At 39.2% G+C, this 8693-nt stretch overlaps 1 protein-coding gene across 6 annotated transcripts in view; it reads right to left on the bottom strand.

Moving 5' to 3' along the window:
* Positions 1 to 853, bottom strand: part of INO80D (INO80 complex subunit D) — a 46264-nt gene extending 45411 nt beyond the window's left edge. For 5 of the 6 annotated variants that reach the window (XM_027636911.1, XM_027636907.1, XM_027636913.1 and 2 more), the window contains exon 1: positions 323 to 853. The gene's annotated coding sequence lies outside the window, so the exon portion shown is untranslated. Of the gene's footprint in view, positions 1 to 132; positions 155 to 322 lie in introns of those variants that run through there. The other variant, XM_027636909.1, reaches the window with a different exon arrangement.
* Between the last annotated feature and the right edge of the window lie 7840 nt (positions 854 to 8693).

The raw sequence follows: 8693 nt of genomic DNA, 5'->3' as shown, positions 1-8693 counted from the left end.
GGAGCGGAGCGGCCGGGCCGCGCCGCGCCGAGGCCTAGCGCCCCCCCGCCCCGTTCACCCCCGCCGCCCTTCACCTCCCGGGCAAAGGCGCCGCACCCCGACCCTCCCGCTGGGCTCCGGCGGCCGTCTCACCCCCCTCCGGCACTCCTCCCGGCGCCCGAAAGGCTCAAAAAGCCCCCTGGCTCCCCGCACCCCCCGCCGCGGCCTACGCCGCCCCGGCCGATCCCCGGCCTCGCGTAGCCCACCTCCCCGCCCGCCCTGCACCCTCCGCACCGCCTGCCGCGCTACGCGAGCCCGGGGATGCAGGCCGGGCCTGGCTTACCTTTCCAGCTGCTTTTTTTTCCCTCCTCTCTCTCCTCTCCCCCCTTTCCCTCTGTTGGGCTGACAGATCAGAGTTTCCTCCCCAGCAGAGGGACTGGGAATGTGCTCGGGCTCTGTGCTGAGGAGCTGCTGCCCCCCTGTCTCTGAGAAGATCCTGCTTTTTGTGGGGAGAAAGCTTTGGGGGCTCTTTATTATTTTAAAACTACAAAGTGCTCAGAGGGTAGGTGATTATTAAGGGGAATCCCTGAATATATTCTCCAGCAAAGAAGGCAGGGCTGCTGGGGCTGCTCAAGAAGAGAGCCAGCAGCCTCCTACAGCACCACTACAGGCACCGAGAGGACATAACATCAGAGAGCGGCTCCTCTGCCCTCCAAAACAACAACTTTCCTACCATCTTGGAGGTAGTAGAAAGGGAGAGAGGGAGGGGGAAAAAAGTACAGAAGGTTTTTATAAAGTGTCAATTTGCAGGAGGGAGCCAAATGGCCAAAACAAAATATTTTATCATTTGTGTGACTTTTTATTTTAAATAAAAATAAAATACAAAGACTTGTGGCTGAAGAAATAATTTTCTTTATAACCTGTTAAGATCAACTCTCTGGGAAAAAAAAAAAAGGTATGGTAAAAATATATATTTTTAGTAACTTTGTGGTTCTTAAAAAAATGTTCTTTTTTTCTATATGTATAAAGTTGAGAACTTTTTTGTCATTGTGTGATAATGCTAAAAATTGATGTGTAATTTTGAAAGTTCATGTAACTTTTTTTTGGTACTCATGCTGTCAGTAGAACAGCTGAGATGGATGTAGGATAGTTCGGTGCAATTGTACCATTACGTCTTTCTCTCTTTCGAGCCGTTATAAATAAAGCTGAATGTACAGGTAGGAAAAAATGCTATTTTTTTATTTTTACTTTTTAAATTTTTCTAGAGTAGGATATGTAGAAAACTATGGAGGATTTAATGCAAGTGAGGGAAACCTGTGAGATATCTATATCTGAGAAATTGTGCTGTCATAAATGTAGCATTGTCTGCCCTTCAGGATGAGATGTGCAAAAACAGAACTCATAGCAAGAAATTTGGGAGCAGTAGTTGAGTTTTGGTTTTAATGTTTTCGAAGCACTTTGCAGCCTTCTAATAATTCGGTTTGGGTTTTTTTAAGTTACTGTTTTGTTCTGGGGGCCTTGTTCCTGACATTTATGAATCTTATTCCGGACTTATTTACAGAGTTGAGAAATGCTGTAAGTTTATATTACAGTGTCTTGTAATATAAGTTAATAGTGGTGTGGGGGGGTTGTTGCAGATGCTTTTATTAGATTGTAAAAGATATATTAAATGCTGTCAAAACAATGTGAGATGCTACGGTGTATCTAGAGGTGAAGATACTGATCTCTGTATTCAGCAGACCTATGATAATGTTTCTTTCAGTAGTATTATGCACAGAGATGAACTGCAAAGATGCCATTTTATTTGTCTCGAAGAAAGGGGAAATAATTAAGAAACTAATGAGCTATACATTAATTTATGTTTTTTCCCTTGTAAGAATTATTCAGGTGGTATAGGCTAGTTGAACTGCAGTCAGACTAAGGTCACGTGAATGAAGGTACTGAATTACTTAGCATGTTATCAACCTCTCCCCTGTCAAATCTGAAATATGTTGGTTTAGTTCCGTTCCTTTAATATTAGGAAAAAAAATTGCAGTCTTTATATACAGCCACATTTCAAAATACGCTTTGAGTTTGCCCAGCCCGTTATGGTGAGTGTAGTTTGTGTTGATAGTGGGTTCTTCATTTAGATAAACAAATTTGAATTAAAGTATGGTTAGAAGTCAGCAGGTCTGCGTATCAAACTTTATTTTTTGTTCAGCTGGAAATTTTTAAATTATGGTTAGTCTGTCTTGCACATTTTAATTGTCCAGTGTTGCGTTCTATTGAGTTATTGCATAGGAGGTTTTTTTCTGTATCAAGACTATTAATCTGTTAAATGCATTATTCCGCTCTGACATTAGAAAACCAAAAAAAAAAAAATCAATTATGTTGCTGCTTTATTGTATTTCAAAAGATTTTGTATAGGAGTAATGCAATAATTAGTGTACTTCATAATTTTACCAGTCGTTATTGTGTGCTTTGGACCATGAAGTATGATGATTATTTTCGTAAGCTATTTTGACAGAAACTACTTTTAAATTCTATACTTAGAATTCATTGTGGGAACTACAGGAATTACAAATGTTGGGCAGGTGTGAGATGATTAAAAAAACCCAAACCTTTTGAAATATTACAAATAAATTATCTCAATGGATTTAGAAATTCAACAAATGCAGCATAATCTAATTTCCTTTTATTCTAAATAAATAAAGGGCCAAATTCTCAGACCCCAATTTTGCAAGTGGTTGCAGCCTGATTAATAATTCAGAAGTCTTTGAAGGATCCCTCTATACTTCCTTGCATAAAACTCTTACCAAGTCAGTAGGATTTGCTAGAATACCAAATTCAAATTTGTGCACAAAGTAATGTCTTGTATCTACCATTGTGTTAAACAAGAGAATTGCTACTTTTAACTGTAATCACTATAATTCAACTATAATTCAAGTTCTCTTCATTGGACTATTAAGATATTTTTTATGTTTTAGGAAGAGAGGCACACCGTGAACAACCAGTCTATGCTGCATCTCTCTGTGGTACTCTTGGGAATATCTGTACAACACACTTAGTATCTTGGGATAGTATTTTTTTAATGGAATGCAGATGATACAACATTTTAGAGAAGTGGCTGTGAATGCACTTGAGAACCTGAACACAGAAACAATATTGAACCTTTTCTTTGGCTTATGTGCTTGGCTTTGCAGATACTGGCTTTAATCGGATTACTTGCATGCCTAAATTTAAACAGGCATTATAGTAGCATTACACATTTTGGTGACATCCTGAGATCTGTTTGATGTGTGTTAATTGTGAAGCCAGAAGCTTAATGCTAAGCAAAAGGAGAAGTGTTTTGAATCTAGTTTGGAATAGGAAAACTTGAAATGGGATATTTTTTAGTATCTTGTACGAAAAAAATGGAAGACAAAGAAAAGAGGAAAAATTCGGTAGATCTTAGTTACATGGATCATTGTGTAATCATTCAAGAGAGAAACAAAAATTTATCCTTGATGGAGGAATTTATTTAACAAAACTGTCTTTATTTACTTGAGAGTAATTTGCTTTTCATTAACTTACTAAAAATGCAAATATTATTGATTTGTTTTGCTACAATAAAATGTTACACAGTAATAACCTAAAGGAGCAGAGTCTGCTAGCTTTAGAAATGTAGAAATAAAAGATTTAGAAAAAGATTTACTTATCTTTATAGTCAAGACTCTTAAGTTGGGAGATGCAGTATTTGATAGAGTAGCAGTGCTCTGAAGTTATGCTGGAGAAGAAACTGGGCTATGAGATTACTGTACAAGGACAGTGTGTGAATGCAAAGCAGAAACATTCTCTGTACAACATGCAGAATTGTATTCTGTAAATTGCATTACTTCATAACAGAATAGGTCTGTCTGCCTTAACTTTAAAGCAGCCACATCCCTGGATCAACTGCTCCAGCCAGGAAACTTATTGTATGCTTGAGCACGGAGTGGTCAGAGAACATGAATGTTCTGTAAATCACTGGTTCTTGGCTAATGAGGCATATTGTGCTGATGTGTCTCACTTGTACTAATAGTGAGACAAAGGGCAGGGACACAGTGAATAAGCTTTGTGAGTCTAATAAAAGCAATGAAATAGATGCTTTAGGTTGTGTACTCGTTACTGGAGGAAACTGCATCAAGAAATGAACCTTGACTCTCTCACAAGGTCATACTAACCCTGAGTGCAGACCTCAAGAATTTCTGGAGCATGACTTAGGCTCTGTGCATATGATGAAGAGTCTGGGGTTTTCCACAAATAGTGTTATAATGTCAGCATCTTGGTATTATTCCTTGAAAGACACACACAGTCTGAGGAAACAGTTCCAATGTCTTCAAATGCTTGAGATCGGCAATTTTTTTAAAATGCAGGTGAATGTTGTGAAGAGAAGTGTATAGAGGTTAATTAGAGACTTTCATATATGGACAGCCACATTTGTATAGAGGATCTTGTCTTCAGGCATTTAAAGACTGAAAAGGGTGACAAATTAAATAAAAACCAGTTATGAGCTGATACATTCCTCTAAGCAATGTCTTGAGCAGCTGTTATGTCGTATTGGTTTATTTAATAGTGGCAAGTTCTTGCGTCAAGATGACCATTGAACCCCAGCATATTGGTTCTGTTGAAAAATGGTTATTTTTCACCAGTTCTTTAACATGGAAATTGTATAGCACTGGTTGTCTCTAGCATATCTGGATTTCAGTTATTCTGTCTGCTGCAGTCATATGTATTTGATAACCAGCATGCTTTTTTGCCACTTTTCCAAACATCAGAGTCCCTATGTTAAAAACAACGTCTACAGTTTGAGGATTTTTCTCTAGGAAATACACCCAAGTTATGGCATAAATTGAGCTTCCTGATTCATCTGCTAAACTCCTTCAAACCCATGTTTTAGTGCACTCCTGCATGGCAGATAGCACAGCTGAAAGTGTAGGACAAACCATATGCACAACCGAGTAACTTTGCCTTACTTCATTTAAAGTCATAGATGCTAGCAAAGCAACATAAAGTACAGATGACTGGCCTTGTTTTCCTGAGTCTTAGGGGCTTCATTGAAGATTTTTTGAGCAATAGGAATTTCACTGTGGATTTCAGTAGGAGTGTAGTTGCAGAACTGTTTAACCAATTGGGATAAGATGTATGCTAGCTATTACGTGATAATATAATTAATTGATAGTGAACTGTACTGAAAATAGTAATTAAATAAGACTTCACTAATCTGTTCTTCATTATCAATGTGTATTTTAATCTGCATTAAATAAATGGTATTGTCTTCCTAAAGCTCAGCAAAGACAAAATAGTAAGACTGTTAATTGTGGGAAGGTTATCCAGAGTACGTTGGGCATCTGTGGAGACTTCTTTAAATAGACAAATGAATGGAATAAACTGTCCCAACAGGATGCTCTAATACCATCCCATTTTACTGGGAAGCCCACTGTTAATTCAAAGTATATAATTGTATTTTTACTATCTGCTTCTGTGTATTGATATTTCATTAACTGTAATTGTAGTGGTTAAGAAGCTACACACTTTATCACCAGTCCTTCTTTCTGCTATTGGTCCAGATGTTCATTTACATTCAGTGTACAGTGGGTATTGGTCACCACTCCAAATTGGAAAGATGAGAATTTCCACTCTGGACCAGATCAGCGGTCTCTTAGTCTTCTGAGAGTAGCTTCCAACAAAAGTGTGGAATATCCTATGATGGATAATTGAGAAATGAAAAGCATGCAGGATTTTTCAAAAATAGTTGGAGCTGAGCTAACATCAAAGCATAAGGCTTAGTGTGGAGGGTCATGAGATTCCAGTGGATTTTCAAAGTTGTTATACATGAAGCTTTTTGCTCTTAGTATTACTCTTTCTTTTTGATACATGGTTCTCCTCTCTGATCCATTTCAAACATAAACACAGGTGTACAGAAGTTGACAAGAAGAAATAAAACTTTTTTTAAAAGTTAAAATAGTTAAGTATATTCAAAATTCAGTATTGGCTGAGTGAGGAGATATCTCTACTAGCTATTATGCTTCTAAATCTCAGTAGGCTTCTCAGCATTAGGTACTGTGAATAGATTCTTGCATGTAGCTGGAGGAAACCAAAAATTATAAGCAGTGTTTAGCAGAGCAGGCTTTGCTGATTATGGAATCACTCATGTTGTTTGAATCACAAGGTTTTATATATGTTGATTATGATTCTCTGTGCCATTTTTCTGTTGTGCTCACCTGTGGAGAGCTGGAGTTACCTAGGTACTGTGGGACATGTTGCTGACATCATTCCATCAGCTAATACGTGTTACTGTAAAGTGTCCTTTGGATAAAACCTTACACAAGGAAGAGGGCCATGAATTGTGTAAGCCCACGCACAGAGTGAAGGATTTGGCATACATTTCTGAACAAAGTTTTCCTTGTGACTCTCTGTAAATTTCAGTGTTTTGTTCCCAAAGGTACTTGGGCCCATTTAGCATTTTATGAATTATAATAACAATATGTTAACATCTATTAATAATAGCATGTTTTGTTTGGCTTTGTGTTTATTTTTTGTTGTTGGTTTTAAATAGGAATTTAAAAGCTGCTTCTTGAGCAATGCAACTTATCAGGTAACTCTGGAGAACTTAACATGCTTTGACATTTTGTGGGGTTCTTATACTCCTGATGAAAAGCTTACTTCAGTTGTCAGTGAAGTCCTTAACTTTTAGCTGCTCTCCGGAATTCCCCATTTACTTATTCTTACCTTTTTTCCATGTTGGTATTCCCTATGAAATCCTCTTCTTGTTAGTACTCTCTGTTTGTCCTGTGAGTGCCTGAAAAGAGTCAGTCTTGCAACCCTTCATCACCAAAGGTGATTTCATCTAATTGAACATTCGAAGAACAACACAACAAATCATCATTAAGAGACTGCCTTCTTTTGGGAGAGGATGTTTTGGCTTAACGATTGTTTGGAGTATTTTATGAGGAGGGGATGTAGGGACAGGGATGGAAATGAAGTTTTATTACCTTTTCTCTTTGGATTAAGGCTGATGCCAGTCTGCTACTCTGCTTTCCCTTTAGAGCTATGACCCTGAGCTGCTTTTCTCTTGGTTTCAATAGTAAAATACAGCACATCCCCCAAGCACCATGTAGCAGACAGTCTTGCAAGAATCTATCAGCCTCAGAAGAGGCACTGATCCCAAATCTTTTACTTCCTGGGGAAATGCTATAGACACTTCCTTTTCTGCCTTTAGCTATGCTTCAAAATACATTAAAAATAAGTTAGAACTATTTTTATGACTGGCCTAATTTTGTTGGATGTTTCAGAGTATTACTAAGAACATATCTGTTTGACTTGACTTCTGTTTGGGACCACATTCTTTTTATTGAAGAACTCCCTGCATTGCCCAGGGTTTAAATCACTCTCCCTTTGGAACTATAGGGATGTACCTGTGGGATGCTGGTGCTTTCAGTAAGGTGGCTATTGAACAGGATTGGGGTTTTTTTAATTTTGTTTGTTTTAAAATCACAGCTTTAGGCTTAGATGCTTAAATCTGCCTGCAGTTTGTTTCTCTTTGATGTGACTGCACCTGGCCTAAACTTGTTTGAAAGTGTAAGTCCTTAGGGTTTTACCTTGAATTAACACACCCTTTTCCTTCTCCACTCCTCACAACCACCTGCTGAAGACAAGACTACAGAAGGGGCAGGTTTAATCTGTGTCGTGTTTGGGGTTAATTGCTTGCACGCACGAGCTGTGTTCACACGGTGCTGTGTTCGGAGCATGGCTCCCTAACCGCATCCCTCTGTGCCCACACGTACCTGTTCTCTGTCAGGCTGCCTCCGGGCAGGAGCGACGGGAACGGGCGAGATAAGAACTGACGATGAACCCGGTGAGAAGTTTTGCCGGTTGGCCACCAGGTGGCACTGGGGCTGCACTCGGGGAATGGCATCTCGGGCGGATCTGGGCTCAGCTCTAAACCAAAGCGTAACAAAGCCCCCGCCCACCTCCAGCACTGACCGCTCAGGCGGTGCATCACCCAGCCGAGCAGCCCTTACTTTAACAGTCAAGAACAATACGTGAAGCGTGTTTATCTCCCAGCTCTTCATCGCTGCTTTCTCATAATTCTCTAATCTGAGGTTGTAGCTTCAGGACTAGCACTAACTGTAAACGTTCTCTTCTAAATAAGCAGAGGTAAATTGCATGAATAGCCCTGTTTCTGTAATCTTTGTTCCAGTAGTTTGCCCAGCCTACGTCAGTTCCTTTCTTTTGCAGACCCCTGCTATGCTTTCATTGCTACCTGGGCAAAAGTCCACATGTGCACTGACTGTCCAGCCAGCAGAGCAAACAGAAGAGATAAGGGAAGGGCTACACTGTAAGCTCACTTGATAAGAATGCTAATTTAGATTTGTCTTTACTATCTAGTTTCTAACAGTCACATTTGTACAGAGCCTTGTTGCTATTACCAAGTTTGGCTGAAAAATTCTGTACTTGGTGACTAGTTAGGTGGGAAAGAGGGCAGAAAGAGGACAGGCAGCAGCACATGTACTTATCTTTTTTGCCTTTCCAGATAAGGGATGGACACTTTTTGAATCTTTATACATACTAACTGAAGGATGTAGAGCTTTCAAAAACCCCAAAAAGTGTTCCAGAGCTCCCAGAGTTAAATAATGCAATAACATTTAAGAAAAAAAATGTCTAAAGCCTTTGAACCTTTATAAATTCTGAAATGGTAACTGACTTGTTGCACA

The sequence above is a fragment of the Corapipo altera genome, unplaced genomic scaffold, assembly GCF_003945725.1.
Source record: "Corapipo altera isolate COAL_440 unplaced genomic scaffold, ASM394572v1 45, whole genome shotgun sequence".
NCBI lineage: Eukaryota > Metazoa > Chordata > Aves > Passeriformes > Pipridae > Corapipo > Corapipo altera.
The sequence above is the reverse complement of the archived record's forward strand: the minus strand, read 5'-3'. Positions and strand labels throughout refer to the sequence as shown.